The following is a 27,973-nucleotide window of genomic DNA, read 5'->3' as shown; positions in this document are numbered from 1 at the left end:
TGATAATTTTTATTGATCCCCGCGGGGAGATGATAATGTAAGATTTAGTAGACGTTTCACTAATTTATTTGTTGTTTCTGAAAGTTGTGGGGGGGTGGGCATTTATTGTACGTGTTATTCTTATTAACATTTCGGTTTAAACTTGCAAGCTTTGGTTTTCTACTTCTTAGCCGTGTACCTCACAGGTGAGCCAGAATGTGAAACTATATCTGGTATTTTAAATTTGTTTGGAGTTTATAAATTACGATTAAAATGTTGGCTATATAGTAGGCAGTGTAAGAAGCAAAGGTGCATGCGTATCTATTTGAAGATGAAGTACGTACAGTGTTTATTTTTCTTGCTTTCAAAAGAAATGTATACTCGGAATTAAACGGAACCGAAGACGAGCGCTATGGTGATGATATGCACAGGAATTTTGCAGTTTTGAATTTTGTTTGCTCTTAGTCCTTGTATTAATATACAACGTAATTATAATACGAAGAAATTACACGACATTGAAATCACCGTTGTTTTATGGCCGATTTTACATTAAAGCTGGCAGTCACCGAATAATTTGGTTTGTATCTGGAACATGGTTAGCGTTGAGCGTGGGATATAGCTCAGGGGGTTTCAAACTTTCCTAAACCAGGGACCCGCAAATGAAAATGTGCTAGAGCTAGCTATGTCTCCCATAACACGAATACGTGATCACGCACTAACGTAAGGCAAGTGAAAATTGCTTAGGGTTAATTTCCCTTATATGTATTGGCATCGCGTAAAACGGATGATAGTAATATCGGTAACTTGATTTTACTGTACGTGTCTGCAGACCCCCTGCAACTGTTCTGTGGACATCCAATGGCTTGCGGACCCACGGCTGAAAATCCCTGATCTAAGCTTCTACAAAGAGTGGATTATTGTAAAGCGAGTCGGGTCCATCATATTAATCAAAGGGGAGAAACTGGCCCGAAGAAGTGACTGTTCTTTTTCTTTGTGATTTGCGTTGTTAAACGATGATACATCATGAGGGGTGGGTTCATTAGATACGGTTGATATTATATCCTCATAAATTAAAGTAGTTCACACAATTTGTTTCTGCCCTTTGCTACAGTATCTCGAAACGCCCTGATATTAGTGAGTTGAAATTATGCATGACCACGAGTGATATGTTTAGTCAGAAATTGGGTAATCTGAAAAAATAGCATAATCTAAACAGACAATCATTGGAATGTGCTCTGTGGCATTTTCTAAGAAACCGCATTGAATGACTTCATCGTCATCGGTGTTAATTCAGGAATAGTGGCAAATATTCTTTCTGTGTTTTGTCACTAGGAGGCGCCAAACAGTTGAAAGATGTTGAAGGGAAAAATACACATGTACAGTAGTTGTAAGTTTACGTATTTATATATTGCAAAATATGTTGTCAGCGGGAAAACTAACAATTAAAAATCTAGTTCAGTGCTTTTGCTCATTTGGTGTGGCATGGTGGAGATTATTTAGTGTACAGGTTGAAGACCTGCCCGCTGTGATTTATTTCCCTGGTTATTCCATGCATATGTTAATAGCCTCATTTGTACGTTGTTTGGACAGCAGTATCTGCTAAATATGTAAAATGTAAATATTTTGTGTATTGTGTGTCTAGGCTCAACAGGAACGACACATTACGTAAGTCCTTGCAGTTGCAATAATGCCCATAAGGGGGCTGCAATGTTCAATATTTAGCTTTTGTGATTCTGAAAGCAAGATGGAATGTTTTCAGATGACGTGTTGTTAGGTGCGTTACAGGTTTGTTCTGTTATTTGTTTAACTGACCATATTTACCGTTGTAGTGATTTCTCTGCCACATTTTACTATATTTTAGTCCTGTTCTTTCATGATGTAGTGTTTGTGAAGTTTATACCAAAATATGTGCAACTAAAATAAATATCATTGACAGGTGCAAATAATTGCTTATACATAATATAATAGTATTTTGTCTTTATGTGAACTCATTGGTCTAATTTAGTTGACATAATGATAATTATTGTAAAATTCACATGAAGCAAGCAGATTACTTAATCTGAAGGTCACCTGCGTGTGTCTCATAATGATTAGCCATATTATTGATTGGAACAGTAGAAGATTGTAAAGAGCAGTGGAAATTCCACACAGAGCACTCTGGAATTTGAAGTATTAGGTTGCAAACAGAATGTGTTTGTTGCTGACCATCTGTTTGTTTATTTGTGGTTTTTTTTTTCTTTTACATCCTTAGTTCGTGATCAACTGAACTGGTCAGTCTTTTTGTTGCTGGTGTCCTCGAATGACCAAGTGTAGTGCTGCACCAGGCATCTCATCTGGCAGGCAGTTTTCTTATTGTCTGGAGCTTCCTGTGATTAAATACCCACATACATGAGTTATGTACCCCACACTTTCCTCTGAATTTACAGGAGGCAGGGTGCCTCTCTGGCCCCCAATGTTTCAGATGTTGTTCTGCTAATTAAGAAAGTTCATGTGATTACTCACTGGTGTGCTCAGGCTGGAACCTAAAGCAGTGGGGATTGAAGCTGGGGGATTTCCTGGATGATTGGTGTGACAAACAGCAGACTGGGCTCTTAGTTTAGTCAGTATTTTGGAGTGATTTGTTAATTAAGAAACTTGTCCAAGCACCATACATTATAGTACATTTTTAAGGATTTTTTTTTTAATTACTCTTTAGATTCTCTAATACAGAGCATTATATTATAACGTGTGGTATGTTTAGTCTTTTGACTCATTTCTTTGGTCTCTACATATATTCTTTTATTTGCCCAAGCAAGAATGTTAAATATTGGATTGCTTAACTTAATGTACAGTGGTAATATCCCAACAAAAAAATGGAAACCATGGGTTGATTCAGTGCAACCGAAATCTTTAATTTCTACATCAGTTGGATTTTTGGATTATTATTTCAAATTTTATGCTGCAGCCTTAAGGCAAAATTGTTTCAGTTACTTTTTTTCTCTTCAATCTACACTCAATACTCCATGATACCAAAGCAAAAACAACATAGACTTTTTTTGCAAATTTATTTAAGGTAACAAACTGAAACATCTCATGGACTTAAGTATTCAGACCATTTACCAGTATTTAGTTGAGGCAGCGATTACAGTCTTGTGTCTTGGGTATGACATGACAAGCTTTGCACACCTAGATTTCGGGAGTTTTGGCCATTCTTCTCTGCAGATCCTCTCAGGCTCCGTCATTTTGAATAGGGTCTGTCATTGGACAGTAGGGGTGTAATGGTGCAGTTTTCCCATGGTTCAGTATGTGTCACAGTTTTTGAACCAAGGTAAAGGTACGATTTTGTTATCTTTATATTTAAGAAAATAAAAACAGATCACCTTTTAATTAAACTATGAACTCTTTATTTTTCCATATAACAGCCCTCCATTCAGAATAATGGCAGCATGACTAACTAGGCCTAGTTTATGTCTTTGCTATAGGAAATCAAGGAGAGAAAAACATTAAAATTAAAAGTGCTTCTTAACTTTGACAACTTGTTTGTGTGTTGTCTATGCTATTTTAAATTAACAGTGTACCTAGTATGTACAGTACATGTACAGGCAATATTAAATTAATTTTTTGGAAGAAAAGATTTGGTATTTCAATAGTCATCTTTATAAAGACAAAAAATATTTATATTAAGAACATATACAAAGGGCACCCTTTCACAAGGGCTAGGCAATGTCCTAAAAATCTCCTATTTTTTCACTCCTACACCCGATTTACAATTTTATTGGATTATTTATTTATTTTTATAAAAAAAAAAAAAACTCAAAAAATCAAAGACATTATTCAAATAAGTTTTGTTTTTATTTTTATTTTTTTAAATCAACAAGTTTAAGAATGGCAAACACATTTCTTGAACCCAGGCATCACATGTTATATAGGCATCACGTTATATGATATCTGAAATGTCACCGCATCTGTGATTTTATTCCACACTGGGTCTTTTAAGATAAGACAAGAATGAACTTTATTAATCGTGAGGAAAATACTTGTGCCTTTCACATGCTCAGTACAACAAAAACAGAAACACTGAGTGGGACGCAATAAGTTAATGATGTCGTTATTGTTCCCTGCTTCTTACTAGGGATGGGCCGATCCACATTTGTTCAGTTCTGATCCAATTCCGATACATCAAGATATATCGAGTTTTTAAGATATATTGATATATTTTCATATGAGATATAGGATGAGACAATGTTGTTTATATCGATATAGTTTATGTTGCTTTAAAATTATGCTCGTAGTACTGCCAGTGCGCTTACTTGTATACTTTATCTCTGTCTGTCTCTCACACAACTGTACCTTGCCCCACCCCTCCCCCTCACTTACAAGTTCTGCATGCAGCAACAACATGGAGACAGACATAGACAAGCTAGCATAGAGGTGCTGGTTGGTAAAACAATATATGCCGGTAGATTATTTTTGAGGCATTTTTTCATGTACAATTGTCTGTTAATAAAAAGTACATGTGTGACATTGAGGACATTTGGTTCTGAGTTGGAACTGTCTTTTGGTTTTTAATTTATGGGAAAAATATTGAGATATGTATCGGATATCACCATCCAACTAAAAAATACCGAGATATGATATTTGGTTCATATCGTCCAGCCCTACATGGCGTCATGGGCTTAAACTAAGATTGTGCTGCAAGAGATTATTGTAACGTTTGTTACAAGTCAGTGAAAAGGTCCACATATTACTTCACTCACTGAGCAGAACCCGTGTCGCGTTGGGTGGATAATGAAGCACAGGAAAGGCAAGCAGAGTTCATCTCAGTTTAATTGAAAGTAAGCATGTCCTGTGAAAAAAGAGTTTCAAAGACATAAAATATATTGTTGTGATTCCTGATATCACAAATATTACTGATTGTGATTCTTCCCTTTTGTCTTATAGTTACCAAGAACAATTACTTAAATTAGACTGATAACCTAACAGTCAAATTAGCTCTCTCTATAGTGTTTTGGAAAGGTAAAACTAAAAAAAAAAAAACAGAAAACGTGGATTTATAATCCTTCATTTGGACAAGCTGTGCATGAAGACTTGCATTTGCGTATTAACTTTTGAACACCATAGACCTATATTGATCCAGAGATGTTATGTCCTCCCACCATCATTAAGGCAGCCAGCAGCAATGCTACTTTTTGGATAACATCAGCAGTCCCTCACATTTTTGTCCAACAGGTCATCCTGTACAATAGTTCCCTGTCCACAGCACTCCGTTGACACAGCAGGAGTGAGAGCCAAGTGCCATATCTGTGTTTTCAAAAGTGGTTTTTCCCCACACTCTGCTGATGGTCTTATCTGTTGGTCCTAGTGGGACAGTGCTTATTGGCCAAGCAATAGACAATATTTGTGGCCCTATTACAGTGAAACAGAAGAACAAGGTAGATTTGCAGTCGGCAGCCAATTTCAGAAAGTGATATGGTTTCAAAAACCAGAAGGGGAAAGCAAAGGGTGAACAGGAAGTGGGACCAATGGGAAATGAAGCATAAACTGTCTCAGACCAAAATGGAGTCCTAGGGGAATTGTTGACGTTTGTTACAGAAATGGGGGAGCATACGGTTTGGGCAACTTGTATTCACTGACAATTTACTGATTTTCGTTCTAGTGTGTGGAGGTCTGATAAAATTTACTTCAGTGGTACCATCATACCACCAAGGTAGCTGAGTGATAAAGGATTTTGTTTCATGTTGCACAGCAAAACTATAGTTCAACTAGAGCAACTACAACAACAGGCACCTTTGGTCCCTCAGTGGGTTTTCTGCAGTTTACTAGATGCGCTGGAAAGGCATGGGCCCAATGGCCCCCCTATTCTGTCACTATGAAGTGTGATATCATGATTCGCATGTTGCGAATCATGGCAAGTGTTGGGTATTTGTTTTCAGGCTCCAATTTTCTGACTGATGAAGCCTATTTCTTCCTCTACAAATATCGGATTTCACAACACATGGGTTTAGTTTCAACCTCTCTTCAACCTTGCTCATAAGCTAAGAACTTTCATTTAGCACACCCATTTAAAAACTTCTGTTTTTGATTCTCCGTATTTTTCACTGTAGTGTAGCACAGCATCTGTACCTGTGGAGGAATTGGGAAATTTGAAATTTGTCAGATTTCTGGTTCAGCCCTGCGTAAAAGATTCTTGTTCAATTCAACCCAGTGTTATACTACTTCAGAAACTAAGTACTGATGGAGCAGTGAAGGGGGAGCTGTCATTCTCTGTCATATTTGTTTGTTTTTTTATTTATTTCATTGGTAATTTTAAGTGCTTTGTGTCCCATGCTACATAAAAATACTAGTTCAAATTATTCCCTTTATAAATTGGTTTGGTGGCAGTTCCCCCCCGACCCTACCCCAAACAAATCACAACTTAACATAATCACTTCAAGTTAAAGGTTCAGTCTTCAGTGAGGTAATAGTTTAAATATACTCATAAGACCTTTAATAATCATAGTCTTTCCAGTGTAAGTGATTTTTGTTCATTACACAATGAAGAGAGCACATTGACTTTTCACAATCCATTTCCAATAATGTTTTTCCCTCTTTTTCTCTATCTGGGCAGCCATAGTCAATAGGGTTTTTGAAGATCAACGCTTACATTTCGAGGATTGTGAGTCATGGCCATTGATGTGCTTGTGTAAAGCATTAGATAAAGTATAAGGGTCAGTATGCCCCTGAATCTGTGAAGGTACACTGTTAAAGGTCATAATGAAAGATTGCTTCCTCCCTTGCTCCATCCAGTCTCAGGCAAGTTAGTTTACAGTATCCCTAGGGAAAAATTGGAACATAAAAATGAAAATACACAGTTTAAAGCTGTGTTTTTAATTTGCTGCCACATGGTTCAAATTAAGTATGTATTTATTGTGGCTGGTAAGTCGCCATATTACTTGAGGGAAAATGGACAGATCTTTAGAGGACTGGTGAGAGAATAAGGGGTCCTACATTTGCAAGACAGGTTCTCTATGTCTTAAATGTTCAGAATTTTTAAGAAACATTAAGTGGTTATGCTTGTTTTATGCTGTAGTAAATTAGTGGAGAAATTACAGAAGGTAAATCTTTTCTGATGACTATTTTAACTGTAGCTGAATAGAAAGGTCTCTTACTTCACTGGGAAGATAAATTTTAAAAATTGGTTGTTTGAAGGTTAATTGTATTCAGCTCAATAATTCAAAAAGTATCACAAATCTTTCTCAAACTGAGTTGAACTGAATTTCAATTGAATCAGCAGGATTAGGTAGCATAAAGGAAGGAAAGTGCGGCTGCAGAAGACATTCAGTTTTATTATGTTTTCTATGCTTCTTTCAGTGATTACACCAATATGCTTTCTGGTATAAGTTGTATTGCCATTTACTACTTAAAAGAAAATTGAAAATGTGTATTACTGTGATATTCTGTATGTAGTTCTTTTAATTCACTTTAAGCTATTTTTACAAGATCCTTAATCAAGGTGATAAATCTTAAAAACTTCTACATTTATGTTTACTAGATCTTGCATTTTTTGAGGTCATCAGCATATTTTATTCTGATGTTCAAAAATATTTTATTTACGTTTAAATGTGACTGATTCTATTGGGGTATATTACGAAGTTGGTTTATCTGGATTACATGGTTTTTGACACCATATTTTGGTTATGGTTAAGAACAGGGGACTGACTGCACAAAAAGACATTGATATAAGTAACTAACTTACTTATTTGTTTGTTTATTTATTATTTACACATCAATTGTTGGACCTTTTAAATACAAACTTGAATGAAAAGTGGGTGTAGTCACTGTAGTATAAATATACAGTTATTGATTCTGGTATAGCATACTTCTGCTTACAGTTTGGTCTTAACTTTGGCTTGAAGTGGTATTAAAATGGTCTTAAAAGTCTTAAATATCACATCAGGAGGCAGGTACCCTGATAATTATATTTTTAGTTTCCATTTGCATTTTTATAGTGGAAAAAATCCATGTCTGTAGTATACTCTTTGTAAATTAAAATGATACAAACCTGAACACGAAAAAGGGTAATAAGGGAAATGTCCCCATGTTACTAGGAGAGTGATGTTCAAGACTGTAAGAAGCCATGTGGGTGGGGTTACAGACAGACTGAAAGCTAAAAGCAAGTGGGTTGGCCAGTTTTATGTGTCACAGGTCCAATTTGTGCAGTAATTGTGAAAATAATCCTGATGACTAAGGTCAGCTGGAACTAATGAAGATAACTGAAATGTGTTCCAAGAGCTTAAACTTAAACTTACAATGACAGGTTTTTAACTAGAATACCCATTCCCGTCTTTGTGCTTGTATGCCATGCTAAATCCTGTGTATATGATGCATCATAGATCACTTGACTTTGTGCTGGGCTTTGTTAGTTTGACTAGCATTACAGTCCCAATAATGTTCTTAGCCAAAATCCTAAATAAAATAATATAGTTGTCTTAGTACATTAGCTGTATTTGTATCCATCCATTTTCCATAACCGCTTTTCCTATTCAGGGTTGTGGGGGGTCCAGAGCCTATGGGTACAAAGCAGGGAACATCCCAGGATGGGGTATCAACCCATCACAGGGTGCACTCACACAAGTACACTTATGAACAATTTAGTAACTCCAGTTAACCTCAGCATTGTCAGAGTCAGCAGCTGTCCATCCCTGCCCTTCATGTCTCTTCCCTGCTTGACCAGTAGGTGTTGCTGGCCATCCTGTTCCCCCCTCTGTCTTCATACTAGACCCTTGTGTGTTTTCCATGTTCCCCAGACTGCTTCATGCCTCAATGGATCGAGCATGTGGTATATAGGCTGTAACCCTCTAGTCATGGGTTCAAAACCAGCCTCATATGTTTGTATTTATTGTTTTTCTGTTCCCTAGTGTTTCTTATTAGCTATCTTTGCTTCCTTGTTTTATTTTGCCCTACTTGTGTCCTGTTTGATTTTGCTTATACTTGTTCATAATCTTTTTCTAGTGTTGTTAGCTGTTGTCAAACTAGGCGAAGTATATATACGTATAATATAAGTTATAGTGGACTTGCATATAACGGAATTTCGCTTATAACGGACAAACAATTTGGTCCCCATGGCCGCTTTTAGCTGTAGTTTTGTTCGGCTATAACGGACATGCAGGCTCCGCCAACAAGGCATGTGGCGTGCCGGTGATATCCAGCGCAGATACGTAGTCGGGATTATTAATAGTCACGCATCTACTCAGGTAAAGTTGGATTACTACATGTACAATATAATAATCTATACCACAAGTGTGTCTGCTGGGGTGTGGCATGAGTAAATGGTGTCCTGTAGTTGTGTTCTGAGCATACAGCAACTCTGGATATAACGGACTTTGGATATATCAGACAGTTTTGCCAGGTCCTTTGAAGTCCGTTATAACTGGATTTTACTGTATTAAATAATAATAATCTGACACATAGGAAATGAAACGCTGCATCCAGTAAGTACAATGAACACTACTTCCCTGTTTAATTTGTCGGCCACTTTTTGCCAGCCGTCTTTTCTGGTTTGGGCTGCTTTTGCCGTGTGATCCCTTGTGCATATTAGTCCCTGAAATTCTTCATATCCTTCTCATACAAGGTCCTGCTCCGCTTGTGTGAAAAGGTGCGCCCTTTCTTTCGTCATTTTGTTGCAGCCTATCAAAGACTTGCTTGCTCAAGTTTTCTATGCTCGATATATATGGGCTTTTCAAGCAACGCGGGCGCACACAATCATCTCGGATGAACGGATCCAGCTAGACTAATGTACTACACAGCTGCGTTTGAAAAATTGACTTATCCCGGATGAGTTTCACTGGCATTAACTCATCCAGGATGAGGCATCTGATTTCGGATGATTTAAGCGACGTACGGAAAATACCCCCCTGATTTTTGTTATCCTTCATTATCTGAGTGTATATTTGTGCCTGCTTTTGTTCTGTTCTTGTCAGTCATTGTGAATGTTACTGTGTGTTTGTTGTGCTGTTCTATTGCCCAGTCCTGTTCTCTGTGTTTTGCTTAGTTCCATAGTTGTGTTTATTCTATGTCTCTTAGTTTATTCCTTAGTTCTTCCCCTGTTTGTTTCTGATCCATCCTAGTCATTTATTTTGTGCCTTCTTTGGTTTGTCTCGGAACCACCACTGGATCGTCCACCTTTTTCTCACCTGCACCATGCCATGGCAAGGATATTTTTTGGACTGTGTGGGAAAACTGGAGTACCGAGAGGAAACCCCACGATGGCTGGCACAGAGAGAACATGCACACTCCACACACGGAGCCATGGTGGAGGTTTAAACCCTGACCCCAGAGTTGTGAGACAACAGTGATAACCACTATACCACCCCTATGTTAGTTTATCCTTGGGGAAAAATAAGATGTGTTGTGTGTTAGGTGTGAGTGTATAACAAGCATCTCATTTATGTGTCAAAAGGTGTGTGAAATGTAGATGTGGCACTAAAGCTAGTTTGGTTTGTAGCACATGGTTATGCTGTGGGAAGCAACACATCACAAATTGGCATTTGTTTTTTGTGAACAGTTCACAAGTGAATAATGTGTAGTTACCTTATTTCTGAGTGCATTAAAATTTCAGTGTTTTTTTAAGTGACATTCTTTGCGTTCTTTGTTTTTAATCATAACACAATCCAAATTACTACTTTTGTAATGGACGTTTGCTGAGTCTGAAAATAGATTGGGGAGAAGTCTGGAATCCTAGGATTACATCATTATCCATGATTTCATCCTGTGGAGTGACTCTGGCACGTATGTGCAACAGAATGAAGTCACACTTGGTAGTCTTGCTTTAACTTGCTGTGTATAATTAACAGCAATACTATTCTCAAACCACTATATTCCACTTGTTTCATTAATTGTTCATACTTTTAGATTTACTATTCAATCAATGAAATTGTGCTTTGGGAAAGAACTTCAATGACTAAATTGCTATCAGTCTCTTAAGCTAAATCATAACATGCTAAAAGAAACATTCACACATATAAAAATGTCCTTGGTCTTGGCATCTGTTAGATCCAGTTATTTTAGTTTTTTCCCCAAAAGCTGATCATTCTACTTTAATTTAAGCGTCTACATTTCCCAGATATTTTATAATATCAATATCAATACATTCCTTTTCTATAGCATTTTCATTACCAAATCTCAGCACTTTGCAATAAAGGTTAATTTACTGGAATCAATATGTTTAAGTTATACAGGATGATGTTTGTCTGATGTTCCAAATTTAAGGAGCATAAACAGTAATGGCACAATTATCCGTAATGCATATTTTGGTCCTGGGGAATTACATCATCCAGATCTTGTTAGATGCAGAAAGGAGATCAGTTAGAGAATTGGGACCTTTGTGACTGAGTAGCATAAAGACCAGCCAGAGAGCAATGTAGTCTATTCTCTGATGGGAGGGTGATGGGGTTGTGTTGAAAATTAAGTGGTATGGGCCAGCTTTTTCTTGTAAGAACCCTGGCAGCACAATTCTGAAGAAGTAGCCTAATTTTTTGAAAGTATACAAGGAGAGACCACAGAAAAGTATATTATTATAGTCCAGGGTATTTCAGCCTTTCCTGAACCATTTACCCCCAAATATATAACAGAGTTTTGGACTGCTGCCACATGCACAGTCACACAAGAAATAAAGGACCAGGGGGTTCCCTTGAATATTTTTATAATTGTGTAAATGTCTCCGTGGGCTTCCAGTTGGAAATCCCAAACTTATTTTATTTATCAATAAGTCATGAAGCTTTTTGCAAAAATAATTTATAAAGTGATGTCAAACTTCACACCAAGATTACAGTGTTCGGACAAGGGGTTACATTACTTATAATTCAGGATGGTGATAGAGAACAACATGAATGGTTCTTAGTTTCGCAGTAGGAGAAATAGGATCTGTTCCAGCAAGAAATAAAGGTAAAGTTGAGTAGGGCATATTGCTTGGCTGACAACAGCATGTTTTATTGAGTCTGTTAATGCTTGTGAGTTGATGACTGCAGGTGTTGAGTTGTGCTATTCTTCCTGCAAATACTTTCTTTCTCCAATATGGCTCCTGATTGATATATTTGAAAGTCTTTTGGTTGTAAGCTCAGATAAAATTCTGCTGTTCACTGGGTAGAGGGATCAGGCAGGGGGTGTGGTTGTTGGATAAACTAATTTATATGTCATAGGTCCAAAACAGCACTGCGGAACAGCTACTGACTGTAAGAATGCATCCAGGCCCTATTCCCAACATTGACGACATGTGCTTGCTACCGGATAGAATGGTGCACGCATGACTGGACATTTACAAATGTAAGTCTAAGAATGGGTTCATGATTTGGTTTAAAATCCTGTAGATTTTGACATCTGCATTATTAGCAGTTTCAAAAATTTAAACACACCCCCTCCAATGGGCATGTGAGCATGAGAACTGGACCATGGAGCAATGGAAGAAAGTGGTCTGGTCTGAACATTTGTGTTTTCTGTTACATCATGTGGACAGCCGGTCTTGTGTGCATCATTTACCTGTGGAGGAGTTAGCACCATGATGCAGTATGCGATGAAGACAAGCCAGCAGAGGCAGTGTGATGCTCTGGGCAATATTCTGCTAGGAAACCTTGCCTCCCTGCATTCATGTGGATGTTACTTTGACAAGTACCACTTATCTAAGCATTGTTGCAGATTGAGTAGGGGAGGCAGAGAATGATTGTAACATGGGTTAGTTGTAACAAAGTCTGTTTCTCAAATCAGGAATGAGGTACAAATCACATAACTCACTCTGCAAAGGCTCAGTTTAGTCTTTATTTCTCATGTGAAGAACGAGGACCCTGCAATAAACATACTCAGATTTGTAAGGAAAAAAGTATTTTAAGTTACGAAAGTATTTTTTTTTTACTTCAATAATTTTCTGATAGCACTACAAGCTTTGTACTTACATTATTCAACCTTAAATCATTTTTATTATGTGCCTATGTAAATATCTTTTATACAAGTTCTGAGTGCTAATATTGTTTCTCTTAGCTGCAAGGTAATCTTGTTCACGGCTACTGTGTAATGGTATTTCTCCAGTTGCCCACCAGATTCAATACACCTGTCACTATGGTAACTATTATGGTGACTAACACCACACACACATGCAGACATGCACACCAGGAGCGTCACTAGAGATTTATGAAAGGGGGTGCTAAGCTGTTATTGGGGGGGTCTGATGGATATGGCCCCCATTATTTATACTAATTAGTGTATCTGGGGAGGCTAAAAAACATTTTAGGGGGGCTAAAGCCTAACAATCCCATTAATGCACACTATTATTCAGTTATTAAAACTGGTACACAGTTGCACATTTTGTTTGGTTTTATTATGCCACCCTGCAAAAAAAAATTCAAGAATGGTTTGAGGAATACAATAGAGTTCAAGGTGTTGACTCTAAATTCTCCAGATCTCAATCCCCTCAAGCATCTGTGAGATGTGCTGGACAACCAGTCAAATCCATGGAATTCCCACCTCACAACTTACAGCAGTGTTTCCCAACCCAGTCCTCGGGGAACCCCGGACAGTTAACGTTTTTGCTTCCTCTCAGCTCCCAGTGCACCTGTACCAAGCATTCGGTGTTCCTGATTGGCTGGGAGCTAGGAGGGAGCAAAAACGTGGACTGTCCAGGGTTCCCTGAGGACTGGGTTGGGAAACACTGACTTACAGGATCTGCCGCTAATGTTATGTTGCCAGATACCACAGGACACTTTCAGAGATTTTGTGGAGTCCATGCCTCAATTAGTCAGAGCTGTTTTGGCAGCACAAAGGGGGATCTCCACAATATTAGGCAGGTGGTTTTGTTGGGGTTGGTTGGTGTCACAGAAAATGGATGGATAGTTGATTGGTGTATGACGTAATGGTATAACACTTACTTTTCTGTTTAATGGCACACTTTCAGCTGTTTCACTTTTTCAAAGAATATGTTTACCACAAAGTATGGTGGTCTGTTGGAGCAGAGTGAATTCCCTTTTTTCCACATGGAATTATTTTGAATTTACCCTGTGTATTTGCATGGTACACCATACTTTATTAAGCATTACACTCTCTATGGTATATTATCCAACAGTAGTAAAGGTCAATTGAATGAAGGCCTTCCACAACAAAACACCAGACTTTGCCATGATATTTGTTTTCTTAATAACAGTGTTGTGCTTGCAGGTCTTAATTTTTTCCTTGCTGCAAGTTATACAATCTAGTGATTGACATTTGGATTAGCAGGTTGGCAGACATAATTGCTATTGTTGCAATAGTTGGAGGGACAGAAATGTCTGCATAACAGTAGATGAGAATGATTTTATTGAGAAACATTAGTGTACTGGCTCTAAAGCGTGAGACAGGTCATTGACAGCAAACACCTTTGAAACTCTGACGAACAGACTGCCATAAAGTCTACTATATTAGAAATTCAGGCTAAATACAATGGTTCCTAATAACGAACAAATGTGCTACTTTGTGACGCTCAGGAAAACATTGTGTGGCTTCAGCTGTTTATCGGCTCTAGGTACAGTAGAGCATCATATGTAATCACTTTTACTGTTACCATATAATTATTATTGGTATTATGATCTGTATTATAATTTTTCTGACTTAACTACACATTCTACGTAAAGACAGACTTATTTATACCTTTTTCACACTGAGCCCTCACTGCTGGTGCCAGAGCTGGGCTGGAGCTCACATCGGCCCCACCAAAAACCATCTCACATTCATACTGCACTTGGTGCTGGAAGTGTACAACAATGACGTCAGTGTGTGCGTGTTGCTGTGGGAGGGGTACAGTTTCGGAAGTGAAGACAAAAAGGAGGACTGTGCGAGCTGCAATGAACGGAAGACTTTTTTAAATTTACTGTAAATATTTACACTATTTTTAGCTTTATGTGTTTATATGTTATTGTTCCTGGGCTTAACCCAACACAGTTCATTCAAAATTTCTGAGCGTCCCGCATTCACCTTCCTTCTCCTTTACAACAAAATACAGTCTAATTAGTGAATTGTTAATGAGCTGTGCATTCGCTGTGTCTGGAAGTGGCGTGCCTGCAGTGTTTAGCAAATGCAGTGGCACAATCATTACCAAGGCTGTCTCCCTTTGGACCACTTCTGGATGTTACTGTGAATAGTGATACTGGTTTAGGATAGTAATTTAAAAAGTAACTAATGCCAAAACTGCCCAGTGTCTGTCGTTGACCACAGGGGCACCAAGAAAGCATTTATTCCATATCAAGAGTCAGTGGATCAGTCCAAACAAGTGCTAGGGAATAATAATCATCACATTCTCCTTCATTTTCCCGATGATTATCCTCATTGTTCGTGCGCATCTCAACAAACAACCTGACTTTCATTTGGAACTGGTGAAGACAACATGTGATGTGCTGTCTGGTTTGCTCAATCGTCACTTTGGACAAAAGCACTGTATAAATAAATAAATAGTTGTGTAAGACTACACAATTAAACTCAATTACTTGATTTAAAAAAAAGCATGGATTAAAATTTGCCTTCTTGATTATTTGGCAATGTGACAGAAGGAAGACAGAGCATAGCGGATCAGGGTCCAAATATGTAAGCGAAAGCCTCCATTGTGGGTGAATTTCACATTAAATGTGAACAAAAATGCAGTCATTCTAGAACTTAAATATCACAACTGCAATGCAACAACATCTTAAAAAAACATCCAATAGCCTAGTTTATTACTGGTATTAAGCTTAATTTTCTTTCCACGATCCCTGTATCTCGTGCCACTTGCTGTATATATATAATTTAAATGATTGCTAGACATATTACTCCGTTATTAATATAATCAGCAGTGACAACCCTTGTTAAAATCAACACAAACTTCCTTTGAAATGTGTTCTGTCAGGCCCCAGTTTCTTGTCACTATCCGGTTTAAGCATCATTGAGTCATATAACGTGTTTGGAGGAGAGTATTATTATCTCAGTTCCACCTAGCAAACATCACCATAGAATTAATCCACCCTATGGAATTCAAGCTAATTTGAATTAATTTCTGGATCTCCTTAGCACAGAAGGCTGTAGCATGCTGGAATGATAGCTGATGTAGTGTAAACTTTAACTAGTGTATTGCTGGTTTTCCCAAATACAAAAAAATCCTGTCTATTAATCACCTATTTATTCCTACACCTACCTTTTAACAGCTTTGCAAACATAAGATGACACCTGGATAAGAATTGTAATTTTTGCTTTACTATTTGATGTCATGCTTTGGAATTTGAGCAGTATGTATTGTTTTTCAAGTGAGATCTCTTTTTAAGCACTTAGAACAAGTGCACATAAATGTATAATAGCAATGATGAAAAGAAGCTATCAGAATGGTGGACGTTATCCAGTGGGAAGGTGTAGGCTCCCTTGGTGCATGGCATTTCCCTCCCCTGGGTCTGTCCCACAGACAATGACGAAAACAGATGCAGAGGTGGAGGGGTGGTGTTCTGGCGGACTTCCCCCGATACTCCACCCCCATTCCCGTCCTACCTACTGCAGTCTGGAGATGGCTATTGTAGTCTCGGCAGGCCGGACTCAATCCTGGGGCTAATTTTAGAGTGCGTCCCACAGGAGACACTATGGTGGCTAGGGAAAAGCCCAACAGGGCCCTGGCGTGAGCTGCAGGACAGATGCAGGGACTGGCAAGAAGGAAGCCCCTACCCTCACATGCTAATTATAGACAGTACATCCGCTGTCACGTCTCGCCCCGCTAACAGTCCCCTCCACGACGGACCCTACAAGCCAGTAACACACTCCTTGGAACACAGCACAATTCCTTGGCATTATGTGTTCAGTCCAAAACGAAACCAGTAGCAGAACACAATCTCCAAAGATCATCATTGTGGATCTCATTCGGTCATTTTCCGTATGGACATTATAGAAAGATTAAGTTTGATCATGCACATTTCTCTGGTGTAACAGTGACTGATTCCTCAGTCTCTCCAGGATAGAACCAGGAGGATGAGGAAGTCACTTTATCTGAGGAAGATCCTAGTGAAATTATTGTTGGGCCTTTGTGGCATAATGGTGGTAGCAGAGAACTGCAATTAAATTGCCCCCTCCTACCTCCTTACACTGCCTCATCTTCTCCTCCCTTCCTTAAAATAGTAACAGGAGCAGGCGGACGATAGCCTAAGCTTGTGTTCTGGCGTGTGTTTGTGAAGCAGCACGTTCTCCCTGAGGGTAGGTAGGGGGAGCGTCTGGTAGGGAGTTGGTGATGACACCACACGGTGAAGTCATTCTCCATGACATCATCTCTTGGACCACAGCCAGATGATCTAGTCAACTTGCACCCCCTCTAGAGAGAAAGAGAGGAATGCTCGGGCATATGTCTCTCTATCACTGCAGAGAGCTTAGAGTTTCGTGTGTGAGCATAGTGTGTCTGGGGTGGAAGATGATCTGTACAGTCAGCTTCTTCAAAATGTAGCAAAGCCAAGAAATATAAACCTGTCCTCACCCTGCAGTTTTCTTCCTTCTGTTCAGCAAACATGCACATGGAACACAGCTTGTTTGGGCTGGACTGCATGGCCTGAATTGAATTCCAAATAATACACCTTGCTGCTTTTGGGCTTTCTGTGCACAGACTTAGCAAAGTCAGCAGGTTCTTATGCACAGATTCACATAAATGGAAATCCATTGCAGCAGAAACATGTTCATTTATTGCAATTTCTTTATAATTGTTGTATTTAATTAGTGGAATGAAAAATGTATAATATTTTGTTTAGATTTGCTAGTCATCTGTATCTAGAGATGGTTGTACCCGGCTGTGACCAATTCCTCAAACTGTGAAGTTCACTGTATCTCCAGCCTGTCCAGGCAAAATGGGACCAGTGACCAAGGGCATAAGGACTGCTAAGGAGAAAATGTGTTGGGGTCCTCAGTAGGACACCACTGCTCAGGTGGAGCCTCTTCTGACAGGGATTAAGTCTTGTAGCCTCTTTCCATCAAAAAGTGTTTTGCCAAAAAATCATTTAAAAATAGAGGGCTTGGTGGATTATGCTGTCTGGTGGGGAGAGGCGTGAAGGTGTTGGGCCTGCTTATCACCATTAACTAAGAATGTCTTAAAAAATCAACCTATTTATTGAGTGGTTGGCGACCCCTGGTCTAAGATATTATAGTATTAGTGACACTTTGTCTTGATTCTTGGTTAGTCTCTTTGTTCTTAGGTATAAAGCAGAACTGTGTTGGTATAAAAAAACTGAGTGCAGGCATGATGTTTTTCTCAAACAGAAAGCAATCATGTGCGACATCTCCATAAATAAACACACCATTCCTGACAGATTGATTGCGGGTAAATATTTATGAACGAGAAATAGGCTGGGTCTGAAAATGGCTGTCTCAGTTTTTATTTTTTCTAAGGATTTGTTGCCGGTGTCTAAAATAACTATTCTAGGCAGTCTAGGGGCCCTATTTTAATGAGGCGCACAACTTCTTTAAGGGCGTGGCCAACCCACTTTCGCTCGTAATTAGCCATGGGTGTGTTTGGGGCGTAACATGCCATAAACCAATCAGAGTGTGATCTCTCATGACATACGGCGGGAAGCCGAAATCGCCAACCACGTGCGGATATCATATATAACGCGATTTTCTTGTACATCAGGGTTGCCAGCTCTCATGCATCTGACGTAACACTCACGCGTTCAGACTGTACGGCAAATCTATATAATTCAGTTATAAACCTAAAATTACCCGCATCAAAACCGAGACTATTTACAAGGTAATAACTCTTACATACATGTAAATGCGTGTGCAAACTTGTCTCAAATTGAAAATAACACGCCAACAAGCTGACCAAAGTTGGCATCCCTGGTGTACATCCATATGGTAAAGTTTAATCGATAAATTACGCACAGTGAGACATTACAAACATTAAATTCAGGTAATAATAAAGTACATTGTGCATTAATGAAAGGGATTCTGACGTTTTCTCAAAACACGAAATAGCTGAAAAAATATGTATCAAGGGATGACAGAGCAATGCAAAGCATGCTTTTTATAACACAAAAGGACGAAGGAACAATGAAAAACACAGGCTACTGGTATACACATTTCACAATGAAAAACACAGACTACTGGCATACACATTTCACAATGAAAAACACAGGCTACTGGTATACACATTTCACAATGAAAAACACAGACTACTGGCATACACATTTCACAATGAAAAACACAGGCTACTGGTATATACATTTCACAATGAAAAACACAGGCTACTGGTATACACATTTCACAATGAAAAACACAGGCTACTGGTATACACATTTCACAATGAAAAACACAGGCTACTGGTATACACACTTCACAATGAAAAACACAGGCTACTGGTATACACACTTCACAATGAAAAACACAGACTACTGGCATACACATTTCACAATGAAAAACACAGGCTACTGGTATACACATTTCACAATGAAAAACACAGACTACTGGCATACACATTTCACAATGAAAAACACAGGCTACTGGTATACACACTTCACAATGAAAAACACAGGCTATTGGTATACACACTTCACAATGAAAAACACAGGCTATTGGTATACACACTTCACAATGAAAAACACAGGCTATTGGTATACACACTTCACAATGAAAAACACAGGCTATTGGTATACACACTTCACAATGAAAAACACAGGCTATTGGTATACACATTTCACAATGAAAAACACAGGCTATTGGTATACACACTTCACAATGAAAAACACAGGCTATTGGTATACACACTTCACAATGAAAAACACAGGCTACTGGTATACACATTTCACAATGAAAAACACAGGCTATTGGTATACACACTTCACAATGAAAAACACAGGCTATTGGTATACACACTTCACAATGAAAAACACAGGCTACTGGTATACACATTTCACAATGAAAAACACAGGCTATTGGTATACACATTTCACAATGAAAAACACAGGCTACTGGTATACACACTTCACAATGAAAAACACAGGCTATTGGTATACACACTTCACAATGAAAAACACAGGCTATTGGTATACACATTTCACAATGAAAAACACAGGCTACTGGTATACACATTTCACAATGAAAAACACAGACTACTGGCATACACATTTCACAATGAAAAACACAGGCTACTGGTATACACATTTCACAATGAAAAACACAGACTACTGGCATACACATTTCACAATGAAAAACACAGGCTACTGGTATACACACTTCACAATGAAAAACACAGGCTATTGGTATACACACTTCACAATGAAAAACACAGGCTATTGGTATACACACTTCACAATGAAAAACACAGGCTATTGGTATACACACTTCACAATGAAAAACACAGGCTATTGGTATACACACTTCACAATGAAAAACACAGGCTATTGGTATACACATTTCACAATGAAAAACACAGGCTATTGGTATACACACTTCACAATGAAAAACACAGGCTATTGGTATACACACTTCACAATGAAAAACACAGGCTACTGGTATACACATTTCACAATGAAAAACACAGGCTATTGGTATACACACTTCACAATGAAAAACACAGGCTATTGGTATACACACTTCACAATGAAAAACACAGGCTACTGGTATACACATTTCACAATGAAAAACACAGGCTACTGGTATACACACTTCACAATGAAAAACACAGGCTATTGGTATACACACTTCACAATGAAAAACACAGGCTACTGGTATACACATTTCACAATGAAAAACACAGGCTATTGGTATACACACTTCACAATGAAAAACACAGGCTATTGGTATACACACTTCACAATGAAAAACACAGGCTACTGGTATACACATTTCACAATGAAAAACACAGGCTATTGGTATACACATTTCACAATGAAAAACACAGGCTACTGGTATACACACTTCACAATGAAAAACACAGGCTATTGGTATACACATTTCACAATGAAAAATATTGTACCATGTACCTGTAGCCGACCTAACCATTAATGAAAAGCATTAAATATCTATTATGGGTACTCACCGGCAATATTGTGCTTGAACGAGGTCATATTTTTGGTGAACGGTGAACTGGACGAATCAGTTTGCAACTAGTGAAGATGAGCGTCATTTACTCTGGCTTACACACCAAAAGTAGCAATAATATGGAAAAAAAGTAACTTTCATGTAGTAATATGAAATACTGTGTATTACGACGCCTCAGAATCGGGGAAATGATTACATGATGATGTTGATTTTCTCACGTGATGAGACGCTCCATTACGCTGGTAGTTAAACTAATGATTTGTTTATGCTAATAAAGCAGACTCCAAGAGTTTATTAATGGTTGGTCAGGCTACTGATATTTTAATTGCTAATCAAAAATTTTACTTTTGATTCAGAGCAGCCCATAAAGAAATCGGAAGACACGAAGCTAATTCATTTTTGGGACTTGAACTATGGAGAAAGGTTTATGTCTAAAGTAATCGTATTTAAATGTTACGATGATATCGAAATTTTATCAAACCCAAATCCATATTCAGAGTTATTTTTATATACCCACAACTTCATGCCTCAAATACAACATTTGCTGTGAATTTTATTGTCGCAGTAACATTGTTGATCTGAGTTATTATAAAATCTAAACAATTTGTGGTAGCAATTCCAAGCTAAACATTAGCACAGTGAAAGAAATATACAGACAATTATTATATTTTTGTATTACATGAAATTTTATGTTGCATTGATAGAGTTATGTACCTGCATATACTTACCCTATCCTATTTCAGTGAGGATTTTTTTACCATTGGTTATTTTAATATTGTTAAAGATATCAGGAATTACACGTTTTATTTGAAACACTATTACTTTCATAATTATTAAAGCTCTTTAATGTCTTCTCTGTTTAGCCCAGGAAACTTTCACTTTCCAAAATTAATTTAAAAATTATTTAAACCATTTAACGATAAGGGTCTGTTAATTCACAAGTACTCATTTGTTTCTCAGCCAAGCAGTGTTTGGCTGAGTGCCTTTTTCTGTAAATTCCAGTGGGGGCTAACATTTTGGATAAATCTTATACAAAAAAATGATCATATTATATGCTGTTGAACAGTGTTCAGCGATGTTTAATGTCTGGATATTTTATGAATCCTCTGCAGCCAGTTATACTGCACTCAACATGTTTTTCAGTGTAATGCTCTACATCTTTGACTTCCTTGTAAAAATGACTAAAGCACCTGAAAATGATGGCTTTCCATGAAGTCTGGTAGAATGCAGTTGCATAAATCAAAACAGCCTGACTCTGCTGAGACAAAGGATAGCCATTTACCCATGATGCCTGGACATGGTTCAAGTATTTTATTTCATATTCACATGCTGCACAATACCACTGTGATGTCTTTCACTCTCTCTCTCCCTCTGTCCCTCTCCCTCTCTCCCCCCCCCCCTCTCTGTGTCTCTCTTTGTCACTGTCTCCCTCCTTCTTTTCCTTTCAGGGTTCTGTCTTGGCAGGCCATGGGCCTTTGTCTTTAATCCTTATCCCTGGTTCTGATCCAAAAAAGTCCAACAGGGAGGACTTTGCCTGGATCCATGTAGATGTTCTGAATTGCTGAATCTCACTCCAGAATTTGTAAATATCAATTTCTTCCAAAACACATTATTTATTTGTGGATATGTGCATATACACGTGTTCTGGTCCCCTCCTATTATGTCTGACCACTGCAAATATCCCTCTTCCAGTTCCTGAAGCAGGCCTTCACTGACCTGTATGGCAGCAGAATATGGCTGCAGAAATTACTGTCCACAGCTGTCATTCACCCAGTTCTCTGCTTCTTTCCTGTGGCATAAGCCCTTTGAACTCGAGTGGTCTGGGCTTTTGACCTGCCCAGTATCCACATCTGGACTGTAAACATGTTTATCTGCAGGAACTATAAATGCTAATGGATGAGTGGGAACCATGGTTCATCAAGGGCTGGTTACACTTGCCTCAGTGTTATCGTCATGCTAATGCTTTCTGATAGGTCACTGAAAAGGCTGTGCAAACTAGAATTCCATGACTTTAAGCTAGAATACAAACATCTCTCTTTAGTCTACTGGGATCACAGCCATTTTTGCAGTAACCCTAAAGTAGAGGGTTCTGTATTATTATTTTTACAGCAGATCTCTCCATGTGGGTGCAATGGTGGCTCTGAGGCTAGGGATCTGTGCCAGCAATCAGAATGATGCTGGTTTGAATCCTGTGACTTTCTACAGTGATTCTACACTGTTTGGCCCTTGAGCGAGGCCCTTAACCTGCAATTGCTTCGTCCTGGGTATGATGTTAATCTACATCCAGCCCTGCAAGCAGGTCCTCTAACTTACAGGGAAATTTTGGGGGTTGGTGGCAGGATTGGCACTGCAGCCACTGGAAAAAACCTCACACTGGTCCATTTGAACTAGTGTTGTGCTGAGGTGTCACCGGCCGCACTCATGTTCTCTTCCCTGAGGTGGGGGCTGCTGCAGTGCATGCTCCTTCCCTCTCTCTCCCTCCTACTGTTTTGGAAATCTTGTTGCTTCTCTTGCCTAATAAGTTTTAGAAATCACACTGAGTGGTTCCTAAAACATAGGTATATTCCTGGAGGTTCACCTAGATGAATAAAGCAGGAATGCTGCTCTTGTACATCAAATTAACTTAATTAGTCTTGCTTGTAATTTAACGAAAAATATTGCTGTTTTACAAAAGGTATGGGAAACAGACACAGCTATCAAAATTGTCTTTGTATATGCTTCTTCCACCTCAACTGCCCAGGGTAAAAGACAAACCTGGAAAATACCTGAGGTGTCATTCTGAAAATGTCAGAAATACTCTTATGCGATACTTAAGCAAAGGAGGTAGCAGGACTGTGGTATGCAGTCTCTCTCCATAAACTGAGCATGATATCCTCCTCACTAACTGTATGTGATAAATGTTTGGCATCCTGCTACTAAATAATAATAGCTATGTGCAATAAAAATAACCCATGGTCTCTGGCGGTTCATTCCTCTTGGTGCTCATCGTACGTGAAGTTATGAGTGTTACCACTGCTTTCCACATGGCTGTGCTGTGGGCTACTGCGTTAAAGGAATATGATCGAAGTGCATATCTGCTTCTTTTTCTCTTTGTAGGAGTAAAACTATAAGATTCTTCCTTCTCTCTTCTTCTCTGTTATCCGTCTGCATTATTGTATAGTGTTTTTTACATATTGTATAATTTATGAATTATACTTTGGCAGTCAGTGTTTGTTTCTTCACAAATAGAAATTCTGCAATATTGATATTTTTATGTAGTCACTTGCATAACACTCGTAGTCAAAGCAGATTTTTAAAAACTATCTGAATGTTTTTCTTGAAAAAGCAGGTTCTCGCTGACCTATGATGACACCTAGAACTTAAACTTAACAAACCTTGAGTTGTAGGGGTATATCTTTAACTACTATTCTGCCAGATACCTTAGCCTTATTAGCTATTAGCTGTGAAATGATAGGACTGAAAGGTGTAAGATATCATATATTTAGACAAGGAAGTATTATAAGCAGTAGAGAATGCAAGACTGGGAAAACGTAAGGAATTTGTTTTTGTTACAAAAGGTTTAGGTCATGCGAAGGCAAGACTGTTAGCTTCAGAAGGGGTTTAATATAGATAGTGTAATCTCCTGCAAAGATGTTTATAATTCGCTGTGTTTAATATTTTTCTTTGTTTCTGTTGGTCACTCATCAGGCAACATGTTTTACCGTCAAATTGAAGCAGCTGAGGTGTGTCAAATTATGCAAAATATCACTGTGTAGACCGTTTCACCATTGGAAATCAGTATTTTGTCCATTCCCCCGATAAACCTGAATTATATTCCACTGATGTCAATGTGTGGGTCTTCCACCCTTCCACAAATTCTATTTTGGGCTGTATTCATTTGCTGCTTGCCCATGACTTTGTTACCATGCACAGTTTTTATATTGCGAAATGACCTCCCACGTGAGCTGGGTCTTAGTCACCATCCTCCCTCATATGGCTGACTTAGAGCTCTCTTGCCTGAGTGTTTGCTCCTCCCACTAACTGGCAGGTTCCTTGCAGACCTGATGGCGAGGAGAAAGAAGCTTTGATGTGACAAATTGCTAACACTTCGCAAAGGCCTCAGGGACTGGTGAGTGTGAGTGAAATAAGGATGTCAGTGTGTGTTTGTGTATGTATGTCTTATAGTGGATATTGCAGATCTGGACTGAGAAATAACTAAAAAAAAAAGAAAGACCACAAAGATTACCAATACTGAAGTCATACATAGTTGCCGTTCATGTACTGTACTTTTTTGTTTGGTTTAGAAAAAGATAGATTTGTTTTAGGGCCAAAATTGATACTTTAAAAAATGACTTTTTGAATGTGTGTAGTATAACTTCACATCATAATTTGCCAGCCTGTGAACTTTCGTGCTACTTTTTCATATCTACTGGTGTTTTTTCACCAATATTGGGAAATTATCTTCCTACGATTTAACAATTGAAGGTTGGAAAATGACTTAGTACTGTTTACATGGTTAGGAAACCACCTGTTCTGTGGTTCCTCTGGTTCCCCAACAGTAACATATCCATTTCTGGGCTTAGAATTTTTTTGTATTTTTGTTTTTGCATATGTTATATATTTTAGTATTGCTCTAATTATTGTGAAGACACTATAAAATCATCAGATTCTTAATTTTATTCATCTACAGTTGTTTTCACATTGGTAATTGCCGGATTCACAATATAAAATACCTTTTTCTTTTAATTCAAAGCGGTTCAGGCATACTCATTTCATATGACAGAATGGTTACCTAAGCAAATTAAATGCATGCTGCAAAATACAACAATTGTAATTACGTATCACATGAACATGTGAGGATAAGTCGTGATACTTTCCATTTCCTCTGTAACCTCATTAATATGTTTGTTATGACAGAATAACTAGACCTGTATCTAAACGTGCTTCCTGCTGTATCTTCTGATGGTGCACAAATTTAGCATCATCCAATTGGTCAAGGGCAGTGTGCCACAGGCGCCACTCAGAAACCTGTCAGGGCAAGCACTGCGGGGCTCAGTTCAGCTGTACTGGGAACAAGAGAGTGTGGCGGAGGAAATGATACAGAAGTCAGCATTCAAAACATTTGCTGTCGTCTGCTGTGGCACCTTAATGTAACCAATGAGCAATCAATGCTGTTGCAGACATCATGCATGTGCTCCTGTCGGCAAGCTGCACAGCTTTCCCTGCCTGCTGGACCACTCATGCAGTTATGAAAAAGACAACTTTATAATAACAGAATTTAAGTGTTTTATTGCAATGCCTACCTGCCACCCCCGCCCCCCCCCCCCCCCTTAAAGAGTTGAAACGTGGATTATTGGATTAATGTCCCACTTTTTAATGACAAAAACTTAATTCTAATGTGAAAATGGACCTTGGGTGAAATGCTGTATCATGCCAGTATCTTTCAAAAATTCTCAATGGAAGCCATCAGGAACTGAGCTAATATGGCTGTGCTTGGATTCAGGGCTGGACTGGCCATATGGCATCCAGTCCCGCCCCCCCCCACCCCCAATTCAAGAAAAAAACGTATCGCTCTACAAAAGTTATCATTGGACAACCCCACCCCCCACTTGCCAAAATTTGTTGTAGGGACCCCAAAGTCCAGGGCTGAAATTTGATCCCAGTCCACTTCTCCTTGGATTGATTAAATATACTTTATTAATATAGCTGATGCTTTACCCTACTTAATTAGGACTGGGCAATATCTAAGAAAAATATACAATATTTTATAATAAAAATATCAGGATTAATGATAATGTCAAGTCGTCCAAAACATGCACAATCACAGAAGCAGGCGTGATCAATAGTCATACTTCTACATTAATTTAGGTGTTTCTATTGTTTGTGTATGAGAATTTGGGAAAATCTCATAGTTTCATGAATCAATATTGGACATAGCATTTTATAAGTGTTATGGTTTTAAGGGGACAGTGAATAGCAAGTCAAGTAATTAATAGCCTAGACTAATTCATCTAAATATTGTCAATGGTTCCTCATTTTCTTTTTTATCTCAACTGTTAACTGCCTGTGAATGCCGTGACCTCGTATTGATGTAGAGAGCTGCAAAAAAGGAATTCATAGCTAAACCCTCAAGGCTGTCTGATATCGTCCGTTACTGCTAATGTTGTCATACCCCCCTGCCCTACGGGACACATTACAGTGCAACATTGTATGTTGGAAAATATTGTTATATTATTCATATCCAACTACAGAAACTGTTTTGTTTTCTCCATATGACACTTACAGTTGCTTAGTCTTCATATGAGTCAGAGAGGTTTTTTTGGTTCTCAAATGAAGGTGTTTTTCAAATGATGAATTTACTTCTCTACTTTGAGGTTTAATGATGCATCTTGTTTTCATTGGCGATGATAAGAACAGCCTTAATTGTATTACATGTGGTGAAATTTGACAGTTGCCTTTTTGAGTACATATTTGTGTCTAGTCAGTTTTTTTATTTACCAATCCAATGCTAGCCTCTACTGTGACATTAGCATTGTTTGCTCTTGTGAAATTCTAATCTCACTTTTGTTTATGGAGTGATGCTTAGCGTGGTACCCCCAAGCCTCAGAACCAGGTCTCAGAGATGTGACCACTGCCCCTCGCTGCTGTCCCTTATGCTCACGTTTGGCGGCTTGTCAGAATCTCAAGTTGCTGCCGCCTCTCCATCCCGGTTGCCATGATAGCATGCAGAGCGACATGGAAGCATGAAACCTGGGCACAGCACAGATGAGAAGCAGTTGGCACATTATCCGTTTATCGCAAACCTTGTATTAGTATAAAAATAAATGTCAAGTGGAAATGTTATGGTTCACAGGGACAGAGGACAGGAAATGGCAATCACATCAGCTCTTGAGCAGCCTGTGGTGCATTGGTCATGTGGCTGGTGTCTAGAGAGACATGCTGGGAAGCTCAAAGGAGTTGTGCACATGGTCCCAAATGTTCCCTCACTCCAGGTCATGGCACTCAAAGCTTCTGT

The 27,973-nt window shown here is 38.5% G+C and overlaps 2 long non-coding RNA genes across 2 annotated transcripts in view; both read left to right on the top strand.

The window, feature by feature from the left end:
* LOC111838220 (uncharacterized) overlaps nt 1-27,973 on the top strand; it is a 56,321-nt gene that overhangs the window by 390 nt on the left and 27,958 nt on the right. Inside the window, exon 2 of the long non-coding RNA XR_011982390.1 lies at nt 25,018-25,087. This is a non-coding gene — a long non-coding RNA (uncharacterized lncRNA). The remainder of the gene's footprint in view (nt 1-25,017; nt 25,088-27,973) is intronic.
* LOC111838353 (uncharacterized) lies at nt 1,317-3,637 on the top strand. The gene is made up of 3 exons (XR_002836866.2): nt 1,317-1,366; nt 1,622-1,644; nt 2,231-3,637. It is a non-coding gene; the product is annotated as an uncharacterized lncRNA (long non-coding RNA).

This window comes from Paramormyrops kingsleyae, chromosome 1, assembly GCF_048594095.1.
Source record: "Paramormyrops kingsleyae isolate MSU_618 chromosome 1, PKINGS_0.4, whole genome shotgun sequence".
NCBI classification, from domain to species: Eukaryota; Metazoa; Chordata; class Actinopteri; order Osteoglossiformes; family Mormyridae; genus Paramormyrops; species Paramormyrops kingsleyae.
This window is presented reverse-complemented; position numbering and strand designations above follow the sequence as displayed.